At 40.3% G+C, this 12,499-nt stretch overlaps 1 protein-coding gene across 1 annotated transcript in view; it reads left to right on the top strand.

Moving 5' to 3' along the window:
• The first annotated feature begins 397 nt into the window (after window positions 1–397).
• plxnb2a.1 (plexin b2a, tandem duplicate 1) overlaps window positions 398–12,499 on the top strand; it is a 227,176-nt gene continuing 215,074 nt past the window's right edge. Inside the window, exon 1 of the mRNA XM_063500433.1 lies at window positions 398–854. The gene's annotated coding sequence lies outside the window, so the exon portion shown is untranslated. The remainder of the gene's footprint in view (window positions 855–12,499) is intronic.

Genomic DNA, 12,499 nt, shown 5'->3' with positions numbered 1-12,499 from the left:
TCAGCTGCAAAATCAAATACATTTCAGAGAGCTGGTGTCTCTCAAGATTTTATGGTCATTTTAAGTGACCAGATATTTTCCCTCATCGTTACTGCCCTTGTTTTACAATGACTTACTGTGATGTAAGTTTCCTTAGCTTTGAAGCTTGTTTTTCACTCTTATTTTTGTGCATTTGACTCATCTCCTATTTATCCTGAACAAGGAAATTCTTGCACATAAGATTTTTAAGGTTAAACCTTCTATAAGCTTTTATTTTGAAAGGAAGCTTGTGCATGCTTTTTGTGTTTGATGCTGCAAACCTGACGGAGCATATACGCCAACAGGCATTGGGGGTTAGTGTTAGGAGGAGGAGGAAAAGCCTTCACCCTGATATTCCTCAGTTTTGTTGCATCTCGCGCCGTTTCCAGTGGAGCTCGTGGCAGTAGATCCTGCCGGATGTGTGCAGCTCGCGTCGGCTCTGGATACGGAAAGCACGCGCTCCTTCCTTTAAAAGCTGGAAGTATACGTGTGAGCGGGCGCGCGTGTCTGAGTGCGTGTTGGCTTAGTCGTGAATCACACCTGAGCCGGGTGTGCAATTCCTGGGCGTGTAAAGCACATAGAAGGCAGCGTGTCCACTTGTTTGCCGTGGGAATGTTGTTAAACTAAACTTCCCCGCAGCGGCTCGGGCAGACGTGCGCTGCGCTCCGGTCCGGTCGGCACTCTTTTCCTCCCTCTTCCCAACACGAGGATGTAATTTGGGCAACTTTTTGAAGGACCGAGGACACGCAGGACTAGTTTTATCAGCTAACATTTGATTTAATTGGGGAATATTGTCGGCAGTCTGTCGCAGAGGGACGCCAGCGGCGGATCCAGAGGTACGTTGAGCGGCGTTTTGGCTGCCTGCTTGTTACTTTTTAACCGCACCTTTAATGAATACTTAACGCAGAAACAAAACTGTTGTTCGTCCTCAAGCGCAGTCTCCCAAAGCCCTTCACAGCAGAAAAGCCTTTACGGAGGATTTTAAAGATCTCCAGAGCACTCGTGATTCCTTATCAACGCGTGAATTCCCCTCGATGCCTTGTTTGGGGAACGCTACACCAAACTCCCCTTACAAAAGTTCAGGTTTAAAAACAAACATCAGTTATTAGCGATTTGAACGGTCACCATTGTGATAAGTGGTGTTTTATACTTAGCGTGGAAGGTAGTTGGTATTCGGCATTCAAGCCATATTCCAATCACTGCGTTTTCTTTAGAAAAAAACAACTTGTGGACATGATTTCATCCGTGTAATCAGCTGCCACTGAGGAACACTTTAAAACTTTAAGTTGCCAAAGTTTTAAAAGTGTCCAGCCGATATAGAGTCTCGGCTGTAATGATTGGCTGCAGGATGTAAGAGTCTTGCATATTGCTAATGGGTTAGAATACATTTAATTTAAAGGTTCCTAAACGAAGTCTGGCATATGGGAGACAGCGGAATGTGTTGGGACCCATCAATACTCAGAACATCTGGAGCCTCAGCCAGTGGGCTGATCCTGTTGAGTCGGTGACAATAATATATTCCAGACCGACTTCCTCCAGTGTCAACTCCACATATTGGAATTTACAACAGCTGTAGGAACCCATTATCTTTTATTGATTCTGCCCATTAATTCCATACCAATCTCAATGAGAGGGGCTTTATAAAAGACTCTGAGCTGTAACTCAACATCAGTTAGATATCCCTAACATTGTAGTTAATGTAATGTGGTTGAAGCAGATGTTTTTTGAAGGCAGTATTGATCATAAGTGCCTAAACCATTACAACAGCAGCCAGATAATGGTTGTACTTAGTCAAATCTTTGGCTCCAAAGGTCATTAAAACACATTGGTCCCCATCTCATGCGAGGAACTATGAATCTTGGAAAGTGTGCTGCTGGCCATCTGCTTCAGAGAACTGCTGTACATGATGGGGAGGTAATTGCCCATGGTGTGAGTTAATGGATTAGAATAGCCTCCACACTGCACCTTGGGCTCTGGAGCCATAAAACTATTATAGCTGCAGCGACACAGCTCTGTTTAGATTCAGGTTGTTTGATGTTATTAGGGCTAACAGGACACTCCAATCAGCCGAGCGTGCAGTTTCAAGGCTTCTTGAGCAGTTCATTGTCATGTTTGAGCTACTGCAGCCACTGGTGGGAAGTTTGAATGAGCGGGAGTCGATCAGATGTGTCCAGAAACTTTGTAACTCGTACCTTTTTTTTCCTTCTTTTTTTAACATGAAATTTGCAGCCAATTACCAGGTTGTGCTTACTGTGTCAGTATGAGTGATGGAAATGTCTCCAAACAGTCGTTGCTGGCGCTTGTTCAAGCAATGTTCTCAATGAAATAGCATCTCTAATGTGTTCTTAAAGCAATCGATGGTTCAAAAGCACCGTGTTAGTCTGAATAAGCTCTTCAGTAAATCCCCTTTTTTAAATGTTTTTCTAGAAGCCATGCTATTTAATAGGCAGTTTTAACTCATCTGCACACAATGCTACGGACAGCACAACACAAACACTGTCTTCTGTTTAGTGAAGTGACTCGTCAGCTGAGCTTTACATTGAAAAAGCCTTAGATGCAGACAGTGCAGGTAAAGGGAATTTCACTGGCTGCTCACTGGGTTGATTCAGCAGGACGGCTGACTTTCAGCTCGGTGACGTAGAAGTGGAGAACCAAGAGAAAGGAAAATAAAAGGGCAATGCCTCCTTTTTTTCATTTATTACTATGACATTTAACATTTTGGAAGGTCAGCAGGTTAACTGTGTGTTTTTGGGTAACTTCTAGAGACATTTTTGCATTTGGCAACAGAGCTTTTGGATCCTTGAGATTAGCTTTCTCTTTTCTATTTGCTTAAATAGGTTTTACCCTGGTCTGAAGGCTCGGCCAAATCAGAACTGGCAGTAAGTAATATTCACTACTTGTACAGTTTAAAAAAACAAAACAAAACCCAGATGAAACAGGAAATGATGTGGCGTGAGCTGATGGTTTAAGTTGTTAAATTTGGCATGCTTCGCCTTTTGCTGGTTTTAAAGAATAACACAATTTAAAGGAGTAGTTTGATGTGTTTGGGAAGTGCACTTATGCACCTTTTAGCCACATGCTTAGTTTGTAATTGTGATATTACTGCGCGGTTAGCTCAGAGTGGAAATGTGTGGGAGATGGCTACACTCTTGGTAGAAAAAAAAACAAAGTACACCCTGAGCCCTTGTATAGGAATTAATGAGGTAAATGGCAACCAGTTGCTGCTAATCATGATTAACTTAACATCAATTAGTCTGGCCAACTCTATAAAAGTGGAAGCTTTGGTAACTTCCTGGTCTGGAGCATTCAGGTGTATCAAGGTCAGATTGCAATGCTGACAGAAATTGCAAAATACCCAAGAGGTCCGACTCAGACTGCACAGCCCTCAGTTAGCATTTTAAATGTTGAAGTTCATGACAATTAGAAAAAGACTGAACAAGTATGGCTTGTTTGGAAAGGTTAAGGAACATGGCAGCGCACCTTAGGTTTGCAAAATTGCATCTGAACCAACTACAAAACTTCTGGAACAAGATTCTTTGGACAGATGAGACCACAGTGGCGATATTTGGACATAATGCACATCACCACATACCAACTGTCAAGCATGGAGGTGGAGGGGTGATGATTTGGGTTCCCTGTAGTCACAGAGTCAACCATGAATTCCTCAGTATACAAAAGTATAGTGTGTACTAAGTAATCTAGAGTCAAATGTAAGGCCATCTGTCCAGAGCTAAAGCTTGGCCCAAACTGGGTCATGCAACAGGAAAATGATCCCCAAGCACAGCAGCAAATCTAAAATGGTCCATCTGATTGAAATGCTGTGGATAATAGTTCAGAGCTGTGTGTAACTGAATGCCTGCAAATCTCAATGAATTAAAGCAATTTTGTAAGATAGGATGAGCTACAATTCCCCGCAAATTAAAGCTATCATGTTATTGTCAAATTAATCATGTGGTGTGTTTAGTTTTTCACAGGACTGTCTCTAGACTGTCTAAAATGAAACAAAATGTACCTCAAACGCTCACTAATTCATAAACTGTTCATTTCAAATGATTTATTACATTGTAAATGTAATAAATAATTACATTACATAGTGAACAATCTGTAACAAAAAAAAGGGATATTGTCAAAGTCTCTCGGAGACAGCTAGTCTAAAGGTGAGGAATCAAGTATAGCTAATTAACTGCTTTATACCATCCAGATTCATTTAACCTTGTTGTTTGGATTCAAACAAAAGAGTAAGGTTTCTACGCAATAAATTACGGTAGCAAGCTAGCTTGCTCGGGCAGTTTCCCAACTCCTCATTCAATTATTGGCTGATTTAACATCTTATGGAAAATGCCAGCGCTGCCTAAACAAGCTATGACATGGAACAAAGGAAAAAGAGGAATTATCATTGATAACGGCTGGTATTTTTCCAGCGTGGCGATATCTATTATTTAAGTTTGATGTCGTTAGCCGTTTCCAGGCCCAAACACTTTTTCACTTAACAAACCAAACAAACACTGACGTGGTGCAGAAAATTAAAGACTCCAAATTTTTTCAGTAACAGAAATGATTAATATGAATGTCCTACAAGATATTTAAATCAATACTCATGAAAAAGGGGATTTCTAAGGTTTAGAGGAGTTGGCAGTAAATATAGCTTGCTACTAGACATCTCAAAGTAATTTAAGAAAAATTATAAAAATGTACCGCACTGCTTTAAGTTTGGATTTAAATTAGGGTTGGAAAACTTTGAAGAAGTTGACAAGAGGATGTGTTACCTGGTTACTAAGTACAGGCTATGGCTATGGTTAGGCTAATAAACGCACATTAGCAGAGGGAAGATAAAGGATGGGAGTTAAACTGTTCTCCTGAAAAGCCCATGTTGTGGTCCATGATGTTCAAAGAGACTCTGAAAACAAAAGCTCTGCCAAAGCAATATCTGTGATGAACCCATCCACAGCAGTCACTGAAACCATGAACTGTAGTACATACTCTGAGGTTTTTAAAAACCTAAGGACATGCCGCGTATGAATGGTGCTAATAAAAAGCTGGCGATGCTGCAAATGGTGACTGAGTAGTTTTAAGGGGCTTCTTTTCAGTAAAAAGAGACAGAGTATTGCAGCGTGTTTTTTAAAAAGACAAGAGGCTCATCCAAAGCAGCAGCAGATGTTTGGGCCCAGAAACAGGATCGTTAGGTCTCCACTTAACAAGCAGATTGGCTATCCACTTTGAGATGTTACCGAGCCTGCATGCAGCGTCCTTCCAGCTTGGCTTCTTCTTAACTTTTTTTTTTTTTTTTTTCCTCCATATCCTGAACCTGCTGCTGCTCTCACCTCTGCTAAGAGCTTGATTTTTTTGACTCTCATGTTTGTGTCTTAAAAAGAGCAGCTCTGGCCCCACCCTGCACTGTGTAACCAACTGAACAAGTAGTGTGTTTTTATGTTGGTAAAACTCTCATCCATCAGAAGCGCAGTCAGTCTGAGGGCTTAGCTATACATTAGCGTCACCTTTGCACTTCCACCGCTTGACTGTAAGAAACCTGTTTAAGTGGAATGCAATTTGGTGGTTGAGTAACAGCACCACATTCAATACTCTGCTTAAACAGGAAGTTATGCTACTGCTTATATACAGTACACAATGATAGTAGGCTGTACTTGGATTTCTGTGCTAGATTGAAGCACAAGCAGATAGTGTTGGTGTGTTTAATTTCTAATTCTGCTTTCAAACCAAAACTGATATTTATTAGCAAGCTGTGGTTTAAAAAAAAATAGAAGAATTTGTTCTAAAAACAAAAAAAATAATTATTTAATCTAGAGGAAGAATTTACAACAATACAGTGCTACAATGAAATACACAGCTACTCTGTAAAAGTAATTATTATGTAAAATAATGCTTTTTGAAGCACTAAATTGTTAAGTCCCCAATTTCTTATGGTTTATGTGTATGGTATGAAAAAGGAAAAAAAAAGGTGGTTTTGCAGGTGGTGTTGCAGCCTCATCATGCTATTGGCTCAGGGACTTTGCATGAATCACAGGCTGTGTAGCGTTTTGCAGAAGCCTGTATAATTTAATTAGCAGTAGTGCATCGTACTCCATAAACTGTTTTATGGTTTGGTTAAAATCAAAGTAAGAATTTGGACAGTTTAAGCGTAAGACCAACACAGGACACTTAAGGAGGTTTAAAGTACAACTTTCCAATAGTAGTATCTACGTATATATACAGTGTTTTATATTTAAAATGTAAAGTACTTACAGTAACTGCACCTGGGACTGTGCCACTGTCTGCTAAGCTGTGATGCTGCTCTGCTGCATGTGCTTCACACAGTCCTGGGAGTATAGGAAATAATCATTTTTCGTGTTTGTGATGAATATTGGTCTGCCAGTTTGTTAATTAAGCTCTATGAAACGCCTCCAAATTGAACGCAAGTACTGTATATGAGCAATTTTAAGTAATTATTGAATACAGGAAAATTTATTGCTTTTTGAAAATGTGCATTGACTTATGCATTAGTGTTCAACAGTGTGTAGCTTGGCCACTTGTCTACTTTTAGTGGCCACCAAAAAGGTCAATTTAATTACATCATGTACTGCTAGCTTAATCTTCAAGACTATATTCTTGTTGTAAATCTGTATCAGAAAAGATAATTGGTAAGTAAAGCTTTAAAATTAATAGTAAATCCTGTGCACCTCTGTAGACTCACCGCTGCAGGTATCACTGCTTGAAAGAGAGAGGTTGTTGTGAGCCTGCAGCAAGATTTACAAGAAATCTGCCAAATGTGAACAACCAGCAGTTTAATCTGCATGCAAGCAGCTTTCATTTGAGTTTCTTCTTAATGAGGTTGGTGGATGTGGCAGCTTAAAAGATACAGTTTTTTCATTTTTTAAATCTTCAAAAAAGGTGATTTTATTGGTATTTTATTGTGAAAACACTGACTGAAGAAACGATGACTAATTAATAATTTCACACAGTTTGCTTCAGAGCTGAATCGATTGATGGAGACAAGCTGGTTAATCAATCCTTTATATTGAACCCTGGATGTTTATATAGATTTTTATTTATTTATTAATAAATTAATCAATAAATCTCCTGATTATTATAACCATACTGTCCAAGTACATGCTGATGTGATAATCTAAATGTAACTAATATGCAGTGAAAAGTTTCACTCTCTGTTTTTGGTGTTTAATTACTAAAGTATGTTAAAGTTTAGCTTTGCGAAGAGTGACTGTTGGTTGAAATTACTTTTTAAATTCAGGCGAACATCCTGTTTCAGGTTTGCTTTGGGTTCTTACAGCCGTATGTGGAACAGACTGTTTCTGTAGTTGCAGAAAATGGCAGAGGCTGGTTTTAATCTGTATTTATAAGCTGTGAAATTGAACAAAATGTTGGAGATCAAACTGTCTCTAACAGATGGATGCAATGCTTCCTGTGCTGATTGTCTGCTGGGTGCTGCGCACACGTTCTGCAGCATGTGTTGAGTGATTCTGCGACGAGAAACTTCACTTTTTAAAAATCTGAGCAGCTTCATAGGAGAGCTCCTTGTAGTATTTGTTGGCTTCTTGTTCAACGTCTTTTTCATATTTGCGTAAAACCTTCTGAAAGCTTTCTAGACATCTTCAGTTTTCGTATTTTTTTTCTTTTTAAATGCATTTTCTAGCCTGTCAGCCTGTCCGTGGTTGTTTTCAGCGCTGAGCAGCAGTAGCTGCTGTTGAAACACAAAAAAGTGTCTCCACTCTCTTAAATTCAAAGCATGGACCAAAATTATGTTTCACAACTTGGCAGAGAGAGCAACGGAAGACTGAGACATGCTTTCTCTGTGCTGCAGTCATTTATCACAGGGAGAGAGTGTCAAAGGTCAGAGGTCAGACAGCATTCACATACTTTTAGCAATGTTTAAGTGTGTGTGTGTGTGTGTGTGTGTGTGTAAACCCTTGGCAGAAGATATTGTTTTCCACTTCTTGATCAGTTGTTGTTGTTGTTGTTGAGTTGGCGAGATGAGTACTGGGCACGGAGATGCTTTCAAAATATATTTGGAGAAATAAGACAGGGCAGTATGGGTGCAAAGGCTATACCAATATTTCACGCTGTTTTTATTTCATCATGTTGACATCTGCCTGTTACGATGTCATTGTGATGTCATAGGGTGTCATATTACAACAATAAATGTTTTTTGCAAAGCTCTCCTCACGCCCTTTCGCATGATATGCTACTTGATATTGTTTCTTTAAAAAACATTTTTAACCTTTTTAAACTTTGACCTTGGGTGCTAACAATGGAGGTCACGGTCAAATTTGTAGCCAACCCAGGTGCTCATGTGCCCCAGAGCCTAGCAGATTGTTGTTGAGTTTGAATATTTGCCATAAAGATTTGTGGGGAATGTAAAGGTTTTACAATAACAGCATTACAAATGGGAATAAAGACAACAAAGATGAAAAATCAGATAAAAAATATAACCCAAAACATGGACAAACTAACACACCTCCCCCTCCCACTTGCGCTAACAGCAGGTCAAGTTGACATTCAGCCCTCCTCTGATTGGCTAGTTGAGGCTAAGCAAGTGTATGTGTGTGTGCATAACTTCACAGGAAGTAAACCTGTTGGATGACTCATGGTAATAGGTAATAGTTTCAGCTTTGTTGTTCTGCTAGACTTTTCTTTGTTCACTTGTCTAGTATGTTGCTTTTGGCCTTTGATCACCTCACAGTCCTTCCTGGTATGTCATGGGTTGAACTTGACTCGTGCCATTCTATGAAATATTTAAAAAAGTTCCTTATTTTAAAACAATGAAATGAAATGTAGCTGCAGATCTGTAACCAGTCCTGTTTCTGTGCAGTAATGTAGCCTTATGTCTCTAAGGTTTCTGCAATGTTACTAAACACTTAGAAATGCTTGTGAGGTTTCAGACAGTGGAAGGTAATGCATTCAAACCGCATGCTTTATTAGAGCAGTGAAAACTCAGAAATGAGTGTTTTTTCCCGTATTTATTTAGAGATGAACAGGAAGTGTTAGGGTTTTAAAAAAAAATAATAAAAAAAAATAGGAGGAATGAGGGTCCAGGCCGTCAGCCAGTGGGATGCTCAGCGTTTAATTAGTTGCAGTTCTAGCAAGGATGTTTATTTCAGTAATATTAACATGACAAAGGGTTTAGACTTGGAAAAAGGTGGAATTAATTCACTTGAGCTGAATAATTTTCAGTAGGCATAAAAATATACAAATAATATTCAGTTAGTCACTTTGGCTACGTTCACACTGCAGGTCTTAATGCTCAATTCCGATTTTTTGATCAAATCCGATTTTTTTTGTCTGCTTGTTCACACTACAAATAAAATGCGACAGCAAACGCGCTCTAGTGTGAACGCTCAAAGCGGCCCGCATGCGCAAAAGAAGATGTCACACACAACGCGCTCTGTTTAGACCCAGAGCAAACAATATTGTTTGACTGATGTCCCTTAATATAAAGACTTCGGACTTTACGTTTCCCAATTTTTGCTTTAAGTTATTTTGTTATTTACATAATAATGTAGATAACCTAAAAATTATCCTTATTGCTGTTTTAGAGGAGCGGTGCTTCAAAGGATAGTTGCAGATTTCTGTCAGAATCTGCAGATTATACACTACAAATAAAATGTTCACGTTTCTCCAACGTTGTCTTCCCAACAGTTTCACTAACATCTACACTGGATGGCCAGGAAGCGTTCGTGATGTCTTCTCGGGCGCTTCTCCGGCGCTGATAATTGGCGTCTGTCTTGTGTCAGTGACGTAAAAGACGGATTTAATGCGACATGACCGTTCAAACAGCAGTCGCTTTCTAAAACATCGGATATGTATCGGATTCAGTACCACATACGAAAGTGACCCAGATCGGATTTGAAAATATCGGATTTGTGCCGTTCACACTGTCATACCATGATCGGATATGGGTCGCATAGGGTCAAAAAAATCGGATTTGATGCGCTTTCGCCTGCAGTGTGAACGTAGCCTTTGTCTTCTGGAAAATGTTTTTGTTTCTCCACATATTTCTTCTGTCATTTAATAGTTATTATGAATCAAATGATTAGATAATCAATGAGCCAAATGCCACACATTGTATTTCCTCTAATGGCCACTTGGGGTGGGCTCCAAAAGTGAGTCTGTCCCCATAGCCTGCCATCTTTAAATGTCCAGCAGAAATAAACACGTTTGCAACCTGCTACAAAAAAAGTTTCGATCTCTTTAGCTAATTTAACAAGTATGGAGCCCCGCAGGGGACATGGGAGAAAAAAAAATTACGATGAACTTTTGTGAGATCTCGCAAAACTAACGCGGGATCTCGCAAAAGTTTTAGCCGCATTCTTCGGAGGCCGCCAGCTCGAAGCCGACCGGGAGGTCGAGGCACGATGTGCCGGGAGAGCGGTGTTCCTCCCGGCTGTAGTAGGTCTTAACCTCCCGTTAGCTTCGAGATGGTGGGTGTCAGATCTCCGAAAACGTCGGCGCACTTTTGCAAATATGTGATGTCTTGTAAACCGAGCAGATATTTGACGTTTACACAGCTACATTCACGCCTCAAAATATCTTAAAAGTTTATTTTATGACCCAGAAAGAGTAATATTACAACTAAGTAGCTGCTGCCATTGTTGGAATTCAACTTTTGCGAGATCTCGCAAAAGTTTTGCGAGATCCCGAGTTTGTTTTGCGAGATCTCGCAAAAGTTTTGCAAGATCTCACAAAAGTTCATCGTAATTTTTTTTTTCTCCCATGTCACTTGCGGGACTCCGTAAACAAGTGAGCGAGAGATGCACAGGCAGTAAATCTTTTACAGCTCACACATTTAAACTCTAACATTTGGAGTTGTGAATGTTGACTATACATTATTGCCTGTATGCTGGGAGTTGAGCTGGGCCTGTCCTGTGTTTGTGGGGTTCGGTGCCTTTTGAAGCATTTATCTGATACGCCGCATGTATCTTGTTAATGAGGCTTGCTTGTGTCAGCTGATGAATAGAACTCCATCCAAAAATGGCCTGTTTGCACAAAACCAAGATAATGATGTTCATGGTGCTAAATTTGACGCTTGGGAACAGGAGGTCTCAAACTGGCGGGTGATGTCACAGTGACCATCTTTTGTTTTCAGTCTGTGCTTACTGGTGAAAAGTATGTCCAGACTCAGTTTTTCCCGTGTTTCTGAGCCTCCACTGGGAGACTACACTTTATTTATAACATATAGCTGTTTTCATGTGGAGCCTCTTAAAGCGATCATCCATGAGATTCCTCATCTTATTTCCAACCGCCTGCACCACCCGCACCACCAGCACCACCAGCACTATGCCGACACCTTTGATATATGCTCATTGCTGCTCCGTTTGTCTCACACTTCCTTTACATTATAATGAGCGCGCTCAGTCATGCAGCCTGTTGGTAATAAACAACAGCAAACTGTAGCAGGCTTAAAGATAAAGAGCTGCGTGCTCTCTGTTCGTCTTTCCCTCTTTTCATCTCTGAATATTTTTTAGTCTTGTCAGTGTATTTAAGAAATCCTTCTGCTTCCAGAAACATCAAAAAGTTGACTTTTTTTTTTTGCTCTGAGGAGGGTTTTCTATGAGGGATGCAGCTGTCTGTTGCTAGGTGTTCACAATAGAAAAAAGGTAGAGCCTCTCATCATAATTCAGCAGTTGTGAAACAGACATTTATTTATTTTATTTATTTATGTGAATGTGAATTTATATCGTGCTTGGAGCATGTGCGTCTCTGATAGAATAATGAGTCCATAAATGGATAACTTCCCGGTCTTCAGTTCCTTTCATGTCCTCTCATGGTTTTAGAAGCACTTCTAAGCCGAATCATTTTTGATTTCTGTAAACACCTCTACCAGGCAGATGTGGGGGGGAAAGCAGGCCTAAATTGATTCGATCGCAGAAAACGATGCTAAATGATCAACTTTCTAACTGCGGAGCGGTTGTTCTGAGTGCATTTTAAGCCCTGAAATGCTCTCGTGGAGGCTAAAACAAGCCTGCCTCTCGGATTGTGTGTCTGGAGCCACTGATTGAGGCTGGCGTGTACGCGGACGAGCTTTGCTGTGTTTTGTTTGTCCAGCTGTTAATGTGCCGGTCTCATTATGCCGCTGTTGTCAGGGAGCCTCTGAGTGGAGAGCGGTGATTTAAGAAGCCAGCCTGACTGATTACCGACCTGTGCTCTAGTCCTCTTGTTCTCTGTGGCCGTGCATGTGTAAATGTTTAAAGCGTTTACACATGCACGACTTGTACAGGTCAGCTCATGCTGCAGTTTAAAGCCATTAGCAGTATAAGACTCATTTAAAAATAAATAAATAAAGCACCGCTATGTGATGCCATTCTAGAAACGATAACCACCACTAGCTGCCGTCCTTTGATTCCAGAGCGTGCAATGGCTGTTCAGCAAGGGTCATTGTTATTGGTTCGATGCTAGTGCAGTCTCTGAGTTCAGTTTGCAGCTCACTGAACTGTGCTCAAACATGCACTGTCAAAACTATCAGTATTAGTAT

This window comes from Pelmatolapia mariae, linkage group LG17 (assembly GCF_036321145.2).
Source record: "Pelmatolapia mariae isolate MD_Pm_ZW linkage group LG17, Pm_UMD_F_2, whole genome shotgun sequence".
Lineage (NCBI taxonomy): Eukaryota > Metazoa > Chordata > Actinopteri > Cichliformes > Cichlidae > Pelmatolapia > Pelmatolapia mariae.
The sequence above is the reverse complement of the archived record's forward strand: the minus strand, read 5'-3'. Positions and strand labels throughout refer to the sequence as shown.